Source organism: Trachypithecus francoisi, unplaced genomic scaffold (genome assembly GCF_009764315.1).
Source record: "Trachypithecus francoisi isolate TF-2019V2 unplaced genomic scaffold, Tfra_2.0 Lachesis_group10, whole genome shotgun sequence".
Classification (NCBI taxonomy): domain Eukaryota; kingdom Metazoa; phylum Chordata; class Mammalia; order Primates; family Cercopithecidae; genus Trachypithecus; species Trachypithecus francoisi.
This window is the reverse complement of record NW_022681455.1, coordinates 104,521,029-104,535,994: the sequence shown is the minus strand read 5'-3', so window position 1 is coordinate 104,535,994 and position 14,966 is coordinate 104,521,029.

Below are 14,966 nucleotides of genomic sequence, written 5' to 3'. Positions count from 1 at the left end.
TCCAGTCTGTAGAATAATTCCAAAGTCTTGTTAGTTTTCTGTCTAGATGATCTGTTCATTACTGAAAGAGGCATGTTGAAGTCCCCTATTATTGTTATATTGCAGTCTATTTCTCACTTTAGATCTATCAATGATTGCTATATACTTTTGTGTGCTTTAGTGTTGGGTGCATATGTATTTATTATTGTTATATCTTCTTGCAGAATTGATCTCTTAATCATTGTGTGATGACTTTCTTTTTCTCATCTTATAGTCTTGAACCTGTAGTTTTTTTTCTAATTATAGCTACTTGTATTCTTTGTTTTCTACTTACGTGCAATATCTTTTTCACTTTCAGGGTATATGTGACTTTATAGGTGAAGTGGGTTTCTTGTAGACCCAGCTCATAGTTGGGTCTTATATTTTTATCCATTCAGACACTCTGTGCCTTTTCATTGAAGGATTGTATTCATTTTCATTAAGTGTTATTATGGATACTAAAAACTTACTCCTTTGTTAATTATTTTCTGGTTATTTTGTAACTTTTTTATTCCTTCCTAGTTTCCTTGTGGTTAAGTATTTACTCTGGTGGTATATTTTAATTCCTTCCTTTTTATTTTTAATGATTCTATTATAAGTTTTTGCGTTGTGGTTACCATGAGGTTTGCAAAAAAATATTTCATAGATACAACAAGTATTTTTAAAGAAATGACAAATATTTTCCTTTTGTACGTTAGTGTTTTGTTTTGTTTTGTTGTTTCTTTCAGAATGAAGAACTCCTTTTAGCATTTCTTGGAAGATAGTTCTGGTAGTGGTCAATTGTCTCAACTTTTGTTTATCTGGGGAAGACTTCGTCATATTTAAAGGATAGCTTTGCTGGATTTTTGGATGGCAGTTTTTTTTTTTTTTTCTTTCAGCACTTTGAAAATATTGTCCCAGTCCCTCCTAGCTTGTGTGGCTTCCATTGAGAAGTCTGTTGCCAGATAAATTGGAGATCTTTTCTATGTTATTTTCCTCTTTTCTCTTACTGCTTTTAGAATACGTTATTTGTCCTTGAGGTTCAAGAGTTTGATTATTTTATTCAAGAGGTGTAATTGGCTCATTTTTCTGTGGGTTGAACAAGCATAGTGTTGGCATCTGTTTGGCATCTGGGGAGGCTTCAGGAGCTCTTATTCATGGTGGAAAATGAAGCAGGAACAGGCACATCACATGACTATAGCACGATCAAGAGAGAGTAAAGGGGAAGATTCCACACACTTTTAAACAACCAGATCTCACAAGAACTCACTCATTATCATGAGGACAGCACCAAGCCTTATAGAAGGGATCTGGCCCCAAGACCTAAAGACCTCCCACTTATCTCCAACACTGGGGATTAAACCTCAACATGAGTTTTGAAGAGAGCATTCAAACTATGTCATTGGGTTAGTCTTATTGGGGTGAAATTTGTTTCTCCAACCTTACTGTACTTGAATATTTATCTCTTTCTCAAGTTTTGGGAAGTTTTTGTTATTATTTTTTTTAAATAAGTTTTCTATTCCTTTCTGTTACCTTCTTTCTCAGATGTGATCTTTTCAGGCAATTTTTTTTTTTTTTTTTTTGTAGTGGGGATGGAGTCTCACTCTGTTGCCCAGGCTGGAGTGCAGCAGTGCAATCTCGGCTCACAGCGGCTTCCACCTCCAAGGTTCAAGTGATTCTCTGCCTCAGCCTCCCAAGCAGCTGGGATCACAGGTATGCACCACCACACCAAACTAATTTTTGTATTTTTAGTAGAGATGGGGTTTCACCATGTGGGCCAGGCTGGTCTTGAACTCCTGACCTCAAGTGATCCTCCTGCCTCGGCCTCTCCAGGTGCTGGGATTACAGACATAAGCCACCGCACCTAGCCTGAGGCAATTTTGCTATGTCTTGTAGTGAATCTTTTTCCTTCTCACTTTTTTTTTCTCCTCTAACTGTGTATTTTAAAATAGGCTATCTTTGAGCTCACTGATTCTTTGCTGGATCTATTTGGTTGTTGACAGTCCCTAATGAGTTTTCAATTCAGCAAATGTATTTTTCAGTTCCAAGATTTCTGTTTAAAATCTTTATTATTTCAATTTGTTTGTTAAATTTCTCTGATAAATTTCTGAATTGCTTTACCATGTTAACTTGGAAGTCACTGAATTTCCTTAAAACTGCTATTTTGAATTATTGGTTCGAGAGCTCACATTCTGCCATCTCACTCAGGCTGGTCACTGATTCTTTGCTTTGTTTGAGGAGATCATGGTTTTCCTGCTTGCTGTTTGTTTGTTTGTTTGTTTGAGGAATGTCTGTGTCTTTGCATTGAGGGACTAATTATTCATTTCAGTCTGCTCTGTCTGGCTGTTTTGTTTATTGGAAATATTTGCATAGAGAGTCTTTGTAGTTTACCTATTGAATATCTCTTTAATTTTTGTTTCTGCTCGCTCGCTCTCTTTGGCACTAGATGGCACCTTAAGCCCAGGTTTGTTTCAACTCTATTAAAATATCAGAATACCGCCAGTCCAGATTGGGGGAAGGTTCCTGAGAAGATATTACAGCAGTTTGGAAGAGTTGGCTAGAGGTTTGTGCCCAGGGGACCTGTGGAACCTACCCCCTACAATGCAGTGCTACTGCATAACCACTCTGATCTGAAATCTTGGGCTGAGTTACAGAGGAGAGATTCCAGGTCTGAGGCTGAGGGTAGAGATGGTAGTCTCACCTCCCTTCTGTCTCTGGCTATCATCAGGGATATTTCTCACATAAGTTACTTGCGATGCTTCCTGTGGCTTGAGGCAGGGACATGTCTTCTGCCAGGAAACTCAAGACAGTGGGGAAGCAGGGTTGTCTACCTCAATCTCATTTATTTCATTGTAGAAACCATATATTATGGGAAAATTTTTCATGTGCTTGGTGCCAGGCAGATGGAGGGTGGGGTGTTGCAAATGAGGAAGTCTGATTCTTAGAGTTTGTACACTTCTCTGTGGTCCTGCGAATTGTTTCATCCTCATATTTGAGTTGGATATTGAGATATTGCTGCTGATAATCTCAGCACTGTGTGTGTGTGTGTGTGTGTGTGTGTGTGTATTCATTCCAATATACATATTTGTGTGTGTATATTATATATAGTGTGTGTTATTGTGTGTGTGTATATATATGTACATATACAGATAGATAGATATAGATATATATTTGTATGTGTATGAAGGTAAGGGGAGTGAAGCCAGCTTGCTTGATCCCACCATTTTAAACAGCACTGATTGTTTCTCTTTTGTGCTTTTTTGATTTAGCATAATGATTTTAAGAATTATTCCTCTAGTAGAATAAATTGTTACTTCCTTTCTTTGTATGGCTGAATAATATTCCATTGTATGGATGTATCACATTTTGTTATTTTTGTTTCAATTTGTGAACAATTGACTTATTTCCATTTTGGGGTATTTATGATTAATGGTGCCATGAGGATTCATATACAAGATTTTGTGTGGACATGTACATTCAGGTCTCTTGGGTATATATCTAAAAGTGAAATTGCTGCGTCTTATGGTAACTTCTTTAACTAGTTAAGGAGCTGCCAGGCTGTTTTCCAAAGTAGCTGTGCCACTTTATAATTCTGTAATCAAAGTATGAGGGTTTCAATTTTTCCACATTCTTGGTAGTATGTGTAATTGTCTTTTTGTTTTAACCATCCTGTGGGTGTAAATTAGTATCTCATTTTGGTTTTGATGTGCATTTTCCTAATGGCTAATGATGCTCACTATCTTTTCGTGTACTTATTGGCTTTTAGCATATCTTCACTGGATATTTTGATTTTAAAAGCAATTTTAAATTTAGCAACTTATAACAAATCTTGGTCAACATACATTTTTACATATTGAATTTCATCACCATGAGATTTTTGCATAAGACATAACTTATTAATGAATATTCTTCATCTTTCACTAGTGCTTGTGGGGCGCTGACATTTATTAAGAATAAGAAAAATAAAATAGAATTTAAAGACAGAGTTTTCTACTTTGACAATAATGAGAATATTTATTCTTTACACTTTATCAAGTTTAGCTGAGATAGTAGCATTGTATAATGATGGAAGAAAAACAAAAATAATTCTTGGCTCTTAATATTTTTCTCCCTTTAATTCACCTCTAGTAAATGCTTTTAAAAATGGAGGAATTTTAGGAAATAATCAAAAAAGTTTATGTTCATATTTGTCTACCCTCGTACATGCTTAACAACATGTATTTTATTGAATAAACTGAAAAATTTAAACAACAGAATAACAAAGATAATTATTTCATTCACAGAGCAAATGTTCTTTGGGTGTTCAATAGTTAAAGATATTTGTATTGAGTGCTTGGAAAGTAACAGTGAAAAATAAAAATGATACAATTAACATATATATGTTATATATATATTTACATGGTAAGATGTATAGAGTACATTGTAAGTGGAAAAATACGTTTTAAAAATGAGTATACCACCTGTATATTATTCTAAATATGTAACTAGATGTGAAGCTTATGTTTAATGTACCAGAGTATGAATAACATTCATTCATTGATGATAAATTATGGCTGGATTTTTTTCCTCATTTATAACATCAATTATATAAATATAAATTATAAAAATAAGTTAAATTTAGGTAGATTTAAGTTTGAAGATATTAAATTGCTTCTTATCTGACAAAATAAAGGTCATATCTGGATTATAGGGATAGTATAAATATCAAATGGCATGTAAAGTAACTAAAAATTACCTAATAGAGTTTGTGCCAGCAAAAATATTTAAGTGTGTATTCACATATAATTATCACTACAACTCTATGAGAAAAGAAAACCATCCTATATTTACAATAATTTATTGTAACAACTGTAAGTTCTTAGTCAAAGTCCCCAAGGTGGAAGGAGGCTCGATATTGACACAAACCCTAATGTTTGTCTTCGACGACTGTTTGGTTAAACTTCACCAAACCACAGTAAAAGCAAACTCTATTTGGAATCTAATGTAAAATAATTCTTAAAGTACTAACTGAAGCACTTATACAGTTGAGTGGTCACCAGTTTTTGTACCCTGTGTTGTCCTACACATAGTGTTGCCAGATGGGTAGAAATTAGCAATATTAAAACACCAGAGGCTTTTCAGGCCTCCACTTGGTTCTTCCAAGAGTAGAGGCTGTCATGTACATGAGCTCTGATGAGTTACTTTGCCCGCTGCAAGAGACTGACATATTTTAAAGGCATTGTTCCTGAGAAACCTAGGATGTGATTTGAGAGAAAACTCTCTCTGTGCTTTCTCTCTAAACAGAAATCAGACAGAAGAGAGGGTTTTACCCTCCACAGAACTATACAAATATTGAAAGGTAATTTGTATTTGAATTTCATATCTCAAATATGAAATTCTGTTCTTATTTATTTTGTTTTTGTTGTCACAAAATAAAGTGAGGTATTTTTTCATTCAGGTCCTCAGTTATCAACTTCAGTACGTTTTCTGTTGTTTTCTTAATCGTCCTATTTCTGCACTCAGTTTAGACAGAAAATGTCTACAGTTTGATCTCCCAGCCCATTGAAACGGTTGAAAATGAAAGAATGTTATACTTTTATCTTCTATCATTCAGATGTTTAAAGCTCTACCCGAGTTCTGATGTAGTGCACTCCATATGGATAGTTTGTCATATGATGCACATAATCTGTTTTCATAACTAATGTATTCTCTGAATAGATTCAGTATTTTCTCCCTGTGTGTGAATGATAAAAGTATTGACCTTGATCACATTGCTAAAGGAACCTCTGTGGGAGGCTCATTATCAAGTTATGAATGTGAGTTCACCCTGAGTCGCTGACTCTCCAAGTCCCATTCTGTAGCTCTTTTCTGATAAGATGATGAAATTCAGTTTCTTCTTGATCCAAATTATTTTTATTTATTCATGTAGACTCCCTATTGCAATCAAATCATAACCATTCTCTTTACATGAGGCTCATCCGTTCCCATTTTCAAAACTACTCTCAACCCTTTCTTCTATCATCAAGTATTCTCCCTTTCCTCTTTAGCCCATCCATATCCTACACAATTTATAAAGGTAAGTGCCATTCTTCCTTGGCAAAGCCACTTTTGACTACTGGAGTTCCCAGAGCTGCTGTCTCTCTTGTGAATGACTAATTTCAAGGTTTCCTCTTCTTTCTCTCTCTGTGCTGAGCCACTTGAAGCGGGGGGTGTGGTGATGCAGCACCTCTGTGGCCACCACCACTGGGACTTTGCTGGGTCAGACCTAGAGCCAGTACAACACTGGGCCTTGCCTAAGGCTCTTTCCTTGAGGGTGGTGAGCTCCCCCAAGCCCTAGTGATCAGAAATGCTGTCTGGGAGCCAGGGACTGGCATCAAAAACCTCAGCAATTTACCTGATGTTCTCTTTTACGGCAGCTAAGCTGGCATGCAAACCACAACATAAATTACTTTCTACCCTTTCCTCTCCTTTCCATGGACACTGGAGCCTCATTCTGTGGCCATCTCCATCACTGGCCCATGGAAGGTTGGGGGGCCTACCAGGCTCCTACCTTAAGAGCTACTGCCAGCTCTTAAATGCAAGAGGTCTTCAGTCAGTTTGCAAGGCCTGGAACTTGCCTTTGAGAGCAGTGGACTCTCCCCTGGCCCAGTGTAGATGCAGAAATGCTGTCCAAAAGCCTATACCTAAACATGGGGACCTCAAGAGCCTGCTTATTGCTCTAACCCACTGTGGTCAAACTGGTACTTAGCATGCAAGACAAAGTTCTCTGTAGTTTTTCCTCCGCTTTTCTCAAATAGAAGGAGACTTTAACTGTAGCCACTACAACCAGGAATGTACTGATCTCCTCTGGAGCCAAGATATCTCAGAGCCCAAGGCCCATGCTGTCCTCCCTGGGTATAGCTGGTGATGATTCAGGGCCCAAGGGGTCTTTAGTCAGTGACTGATGAATTCTGCCAAAACTGGGTCCTTCCTTTCAAAGCAGTGGGTTCCCTTTTGGCCCAGGATGTGTCTAAAAATGTCATCCAAGAGCTAGGACCTGGAATGTGGGCCTCACAACTCGACCCAGTGTCCTATCCTGTGGCTGAGCTGGTATACAAGATGCAAGACCAAGTCTTCTTTACTCTTCACTCTACTTTTCTTAAGCAAAAGGAAAGAGTCACTTTTATGGCTAAGAGCTGCACTACTTGGGGTTGGGGAAAGAATAACGCAAGCCCTATCTTACCTGTGTCAGCTGGTGTGTCCCTAAGTCCCATGGCACCCTAGTCTACTGGCTCTGAGCCCAGTTCATTTCTGAAGTTGTGGGAGGGACCCAGTGGAAGATGATTGAATTATGGGGTGGGTTTTTCCTGTGCTGTTGTGATAGAGGATAGGTCTCATAACATCTCATGGCTTTAAATGGGAGTTTGCTGCACAAGCTCTCTCTTTGCCTGCCGCCATCGACATAAGATGCGACTTGCTCCTCCATGCCTTCTGCCATGGTTGTGAGGCCTCTCCAGCTACGTGAATCTGTGAGTCCAATTAAACCTCTTTCTTTTGCCCAGATTAAGGTATGTCTTTATCAGCAGCGTAAAAACAGACTAATACCATCACATTGTACTTTAATTGTCTGCTTTTTGGTCTACATTCTATCTATCTATCTATCTATCTATCTATCGATAGATAGAATGTAGATCAAAAAGCAGACAATTAAAGTCTGCTTTATATATATAATATATATATTTATATATTGTTATAATATAAAAATATTTGTATATTTGTATATATTTATAAATAACTATAAAATATATTAAAATATATGAATATATAATATATAAATGTATATTATATAAAAATATATAGTCTATATGTGTATATTCTATATATATATGTCTATATATGTAGACAAAATACTCAATCCATACTTCCTCTTGTCTGCAAACTTTTAATATCTATTAGGTTTAATAGATATTAGGTTCTGTGTTTCACCAGGGAAAATCACAATCCAGGAGGATATCACAGTCTTGCAATATAGTAGCCATTTAATAAATCTTGGCTGAAATTGGGAAAGAGTGTGTGCGTGTGTGTGTGTGTGTTTATGCACATGCACCTATGGGTATTAAAGTTCATCTGTTAAGTAATAAATTCTGGATAACTGGAAATTTAACAAGCGGAATACTATCGCTTTTATAGGAGGTGAAAATGACTTCCAAATATATAACTTTCTGAAGTATTGCTCATATACCCTATGTCTTTATATCTCCAAATGAATATCAAAATTAGCATGTTAGAAGGAGAACCACCAATTTCCCCCTGAAGTGCTCCTCGTCCATCTGTCTCTGAATAAGAAAATGATGCTGTCATATAACCGTAGGTCTATTATTGCCATTTCTCTGTCACTTACTCTATACCCAATTCATGAGCAGGTAGAAAACTCCACCTTTAAAACACATTTTATCCTTGTTTATTTTTGTCTCTCTTATATTTATCTCTGTATATTATTTCTCCCCATTTGGATTTTAACCAACATAATATAAACCACCTTTATTACTTACCAAGTTTACTCAGTAACCTGTATATTATTCTGCTCAGGCTACCATAACAGAATATCACCCAGTATGTGATATTCTGTTAAATCAATAGAAACTTATTTTCTCACAACTCTGAAGTCTCGACATCTAAGGTCAACGTGCCAGGAAGGTTGGTTTCTGCAGAGACCTGGTGTCCTTGCTGCAGATGGCCACCTTCTCACTGTGTTCTCGTCCTCACACAGCCTTCCCTCTGTGTGTGTATATTCCTGGCTTCTGGTGTGTCTGCTCCTCTCATATGTTCACCTTTCCTTTTGGATTAGAAGTCTACTCTTTTGCCCTTATTTAACCTTAGTTATCTTCTTAAAGGTCTTATCTCCAAATACAGCGACCTTGCCGTTTAGGGCTTCAGTAGATCAAATGGGAAGGGGTACAGGTGTCACAGTTCACTCCCTACAGCCTTGTAATATGGCTCCCTATTTTCATCTTTAACTCACACAGCCCATTGTTCACTGGGCATACAGGTGATTTTCTTAAGACTTATTTAGATATTATTTTTTAATTAGGCCATCCAGGCTTTTCAATAACCCTTAAACTAAAACACTAATATCTTGGGTTGGCCTACAAAGCCCATGTCACTTCTTCCTAACTCTCTAAATTCATCCTGGACTACGTTCTCCTTTATTCACAGACTTAACTCATCTTTGCCTCGGTGCTTTTCTAGTCTCATCCTCATCTCCAAAGCTCTTCACCCAGACCTTTTGGTTTTCAAGTCTCAGCATAAATATTCCTGCTGCAGCCTTTTCACCTCCTTATGTAAAGTGGATGCCACCTTGTAGAATAGAAGCCATTCTCGCCATGTTTCAGATGGCGCGTGATTTTATTTGTCGGCAAGCTGAGGACTGGATGATACAATCCTGAGAGGTAATTTTCAACTTCAGAGTCAAATGTTTTCATATTGTTACCAAGAAAACAACTATTTCTGAATAGATGTTTCTATTCTGCTGAAATACATCCCATCTAAGTAACAGAAGGTAATTAGCAAAGAATCTAATCAGCAGCATTGCTTTAGTGCCCATCATTAAAAAGCTTAACTGTTGCACCATTTTCCTTTTCTGCTTTATGAAGAACTCATTTATGTACCATTTCAATGCTATTGTAATTTTGAGCGAGTTTTATGGGGGGATTAAATTACTGGCCTCAATTTTACAACACAAACATTACCTGGAGCCTTCTATAACCCAGTCACAGGAGAAAATGGAAAAAAAAAAAAAAAAAAGAAAAATATCGTCAAAATACTGATGCTGGAACTGAACTTTGATGCTTATTGGTTAGATTGATCTGCAGCACCACATTAAGATTTCAAGCCATGTGTTATAAAACATCCTTTTTATTTCAATCTTTCTTTTCTTTTTTTTTTTTTGCAACTGAATCTTCATAGCTTTTTTTTTTTTTTTTGCAACTGAATCTTCATAGCTATACACTAGGGAGGACGAATGCACCTTGAAAGACTGAATATTTAAAAGACACAATATGTCAATTCGTAAATATTTGAGCATTTGGTTGACATCTCATTTCAAGAATAGAGTTGCCAAAACTGCTTTCACTAATGAAAAAAAAATCTCAAGTAAGTCACGTAGCTGGAGGCAACTGCAGTTATCTTTGTAGAGAAAGGTCAGTGTCTTAAGACGAATCAAATTCACTCAATAAATTATTTATTCTCAAATTTTTGTTGTGACTATATTAAATACATGTGCAAATCATGTATTTCAGGAGTTTTTTTTTTTTTTTTTAGAATGCAAAGGCAGACTTTTCTCAAGAGCTGCTGATTTCAATCTACTCAAACAAAACAAAAACAAAAACACAAATCTTGCCCTTTCCCCATTAAGTATCATTTAATTTACAAGTTTAACTATTGTGGGCTGTTCTTTGTCTCTCTATATGCATAGAATACTTTTTTCCACTGTCTTCATATTTTTGTCTCTCTCTTTCTCTCATTCTTTTATCATTAGATTAGAAATACATGTTGATGATAAAATACATCCTCAAATGTAGGACATAGTTTATTTCTCCATTTTATAATTTACATGTTATTTTGTTTTACATTTCCTTCTTAATGCAGTCTTTTTAATAACCCATTTATTCAGAATTCACTGAGCCTATCTCTCAGTTGACGAAATTAAGACTCAGAGAGGTTAAATGACTCATGCAAGACACCCAAGCATTTAGTTATAAAACAAGTTTCGAAAGAATTTTTTTATGGGGACCTCCCAAATCAACTTGCGATAGACAAAATTGCCAGGTGAAATATAGATCCAGGAAAAACAAAATATTTGTCAATGATTACAGCTCACTTAGATGATAACTGCATGATAAATGCACTCATGGAAGAGAGTGAAAAGAGAGGATTTCTGGGACAGGAATACAGTCTTCAACGTGAGGAGAGGCAAGAGTGTGGATTCAGGAAAAGCAATTTCTGGGAATTAGCAGATATATTTGAATGAACCGTAATATCCGTTTACTGCTTTGTGTGGACTTGATTTTTATGGTATCAAATTCTTCCCTTGCAAAATCAAAGGGCTACAAGAAACAAGGGAATCTTGGTTACTGGAAATGGGGAATGGGAAGGAATTGGCTGAGGAGATAGGCAGAATTCAGGTTTGGGAAGGCATACTTAAAAGTTCAGCAAGTTTTGCCTTCTAGAGATGCTGTTTGAAAGGGTCAGGGAGATTCAGAACTGCACACAATACTTCAAAAGTTTTACAATAGGGTGAGGCATTTCTCATTACTGAGGAGAGGAAGATTAAAGCAATTTCATAGAACAATTAAGGCATTACATTACTGAAATGCTAATGAAGTTAGCCAGTAAGTAATTCAGTATACAGTCTGAAACATAGGATGGCTAATGTTTAGTTCCTTTTAAAAAGATATTGCTCTCTTCAACTGTGAATTCGTGCATTCACATACACATACACAAAAGCACGTACATTTTAGTATACCCCCACCTATTTTTTAAAAGATATCAAGTTAATACATGCATAAATTAAGGCTAAGTAGAGACAAATTAAGTACTCTGTTAAAGATGATCAAATTGTTAGCATATTCAAAGACTTGTTAAATATGAACATCAAGAGAAGAAAAGCAGAGATGAACTTTGTCAATGTAAGTATAAATCCAGAAGTTTAATTTCTAACAGGAGATAAATATGTTCCCTTGTAACTATCACAATGTGAATGGAGAATAACAGTCTAATTTATGAAGCTAGATTATCATTCCAAATTTAATCGTTACTATCTTTTTGCTTCCTATTCTGAAACCTGTCAAGTACTGAATGGAAAAGAAGGTAAAGAATGAATGGTAAGCACAAAGATGGTACTTTGGGAGCCAAAACGTGATACTTGCATTGCCATCTTTTTTTCTTTCTCTCTTTTCCAATGTGTTTGCAACTGGCAGGGGTAGGTGAGGGAGTCAGGGGTAATCTGATAAAATAAGGCTGTCATTTAAGCTATATGTGCAAGGGATATATGGAATTCTGCTAATAACTTTGGGATTAGGACAGAAGCTAAAGCCAATAATCACTTCCTTATTTTCTAAGGAAGTATTTGTAAAGTTAACTTATGACTTTATCTGTATGCACCTCAACATCTTCCTGTGTGAGCGTTTCAATTCATCTAGCTATCCATCCATCTACCCATCCATCCATCTATCCATCAACCTATCCATTAATTCATTCATTCATCCATCTATGTATTCCATTAGCATCTCTTCAATATCTGTTGTATTTTAGAAAATCTTCCAGGCACATTTCTTTAAATATGGCAGCAATTCAGGAAACTAGGTAGTGTGATCCTAATTTCAATGATGAAGAAGAAACTAATGATTAAATGACCTAATTCTTAGCAGGACAGCTGGTAAATGACAGAGCCGTAACTTAATCCTGTTTATGTTTGTTTTTGTTGGTTTGTTTGTTTTGTTCAACAAATACATTTTTTCTGGGCACAACAACAATGCTAGGAGTTTGGAACCACACAGAGTTTGGGGCATTCATGGTTCCTAATCTTGTAGAGCTTGCTGTCTACTAGGCTTGTTTGGTGTCCAAATCTCTTCCCTTTCTATTCCTTGTTTTCTAAATGCAGCCAACAGATAATTAAAAAGACATACACAGAATGCTCATCCTGTGTATGGCACTAATACCATAACTAGAAAGAAATTATTTAGGCAGATAGGGTAAAAGAGACTTTGGAGGAATTTCCCTTTTTAACAAAAGGTAGTTCTCAAATCATTTCTTTTCTAACAAACGGAAGTCTGAAAAATTGAGCTGCAGACATAGATAAGCAAGCTGGAAGCTTATATGGGTAAATGCCAGCAGCTGTGCCAATAGAATAGGGCTACCTGAGGTCTGGGCATGTTCAACGTGGAGACTCCATCTTCCCTTTACTTTGTCAACCACGTGTACAGTAAAGAAGCAGGCAACATGGCACCAGCCAGGTGGAGAACCCATCTATGTAAATGGCACACCTGGTCCGAACAGAACAATCTTCTGTGCCCTATGTAAATCAGATACCACCTTCTCAAGCTCATCTATAAAATCCCTTGCATTCCACCACCAAACCAGCCAGCCATTTATCCACTACCCCTCTCTGCTGCAGAGAGCTCTTCTCTTTCGCCTGTGAAGCTTCCACTCTAAACCTCACTCTTTCTGTGTCTGAGTCCCAGCTTTCTGTGACCGTGGGAAAACAAATCTTGGGTATTTACCTGAGACACTGATGTGGCTTCAGCTCCAGCTATGCTTCAGTTTCTATAGCACCCACATATCCCTGTCAACAAATCTACTTTACAGTGTACCCTGCTTTAAAAATAAGAAAACAAAGATTTGTTTGCAAACAATATTATCATGTGCAAGGGCAAGTATGTGTAGGGTCAAAGTATCTCAAAATTTGGAGCTTATACAAAGGTCATGGAGAAATCTGTGTTTATTTACCTTTCTCTATCCAAAGTAGGAAAGTGGGTACTTGACTTCCTTGTGAAGTTTCTACCACATAAATCAAAACACTCCAGGATTTTCTCTTGGTATAAAATTCAGTTGAGGCACGGTGAACAGAAAATGCATGCAGTCAGAAAGCTAGAAAAGATAAACATCGTTAAGACCATACTGATGTTTTCTTGCTTAGAGAGTTGAGCTATGAATCACATATATATCTTACAAAATGATGTTAGATACGAAACTACATGCAAACTCATACTTGGGTAGAAGTAAAAGGAAGAAGAATAAAGGACTTCAGCATAATTGTTTATTATGGGATAATCCTTCAGGTTAGCCTAGATCTCATTTCCTACAGCCCATGTCTAGAGAGTTCCTAAAAAAACACACCAGCCCCGGGACTTAGAATAGCTTGCAATTAATTATCAAAAAAATAATAATTGCAAATGAATAGCAATAATAATATGTCACAGTTAAACTATAAGACATAAATAAAATGCATAAATATTTTATATTGTGGGGAGTTGGAGGGTATTTTTTCATTTTTTTGAAAACATTTACAGAGAACAGTAGAGTCATGTACAAAAGTGAATTAAAAGTGTGCAGAATGTACAAGGGTACAAAAAGGTGTAGATTAGGAAAAAAGAAGATAAGGATATACAGGTGGATGTACAACTAGGAAATACGTAAGTGATTTCCTCTAGCTTTTCTTTCCATGACTAATTTCATGGTCATTGTTTACCTAACTCACCCTGAAAGAAAACCAACCAGTTTTCTCCATATTGCAGTAAGTTGGGAAAGGGAGATGTAAACTAAGGAATAATCAACTTAGGATTGTTTTTATATCCTGAGGATTCCTCTAGGAATACAGCTGAGAAAAAGAACTACCAAACTGTGTTTCTGTTACAATAAACAAAACAATGCATGCATATAATTTAGGGGAGGATGTAGAGATATGGGGAGTGCTTTAGACTGAATGTTTATTCCACCCTCCAGTTCATACACTGAAATGCTAATACCCAATGCAATGTTATTATGTGACAGGGCCTTTGGGAGGTGAGTGGCTCATTATTGCACAGCTTTTATGAATGTAATTAGTGCCATTATAAAAGCTCCAGAGAGCTCCCTTTTCCCTTTCACCATTTGAGGACAGTGAAAAATGGCCATCTATGAACCAGAGAGAAGGTCCTCATCAGACACTGAGTCTGCTGACACCTTGTTTTTGGACTTCCCAGCCTCCAGAACTATGAGAAACAAATTTCTGTTGCTTATATGCCACCACTCTATAGTATTTTGGTATAGAAGCCCAAACAGACTAAGGCAGGGAGATAATAAATTTGTCTGTCAAGAACTCTCAATCCAGTAAAGCAAACTGGAACATGAGACATATTGTTTTAAGTGTCTCATTAAAGATATGAAGGTTAAAACTTTTAATGAAAGATCAGGAAAGAGGAAAATTTAATTTGGACTAGATAGGTCTAAGAATTGGAGTTGTAGGCAGAGAA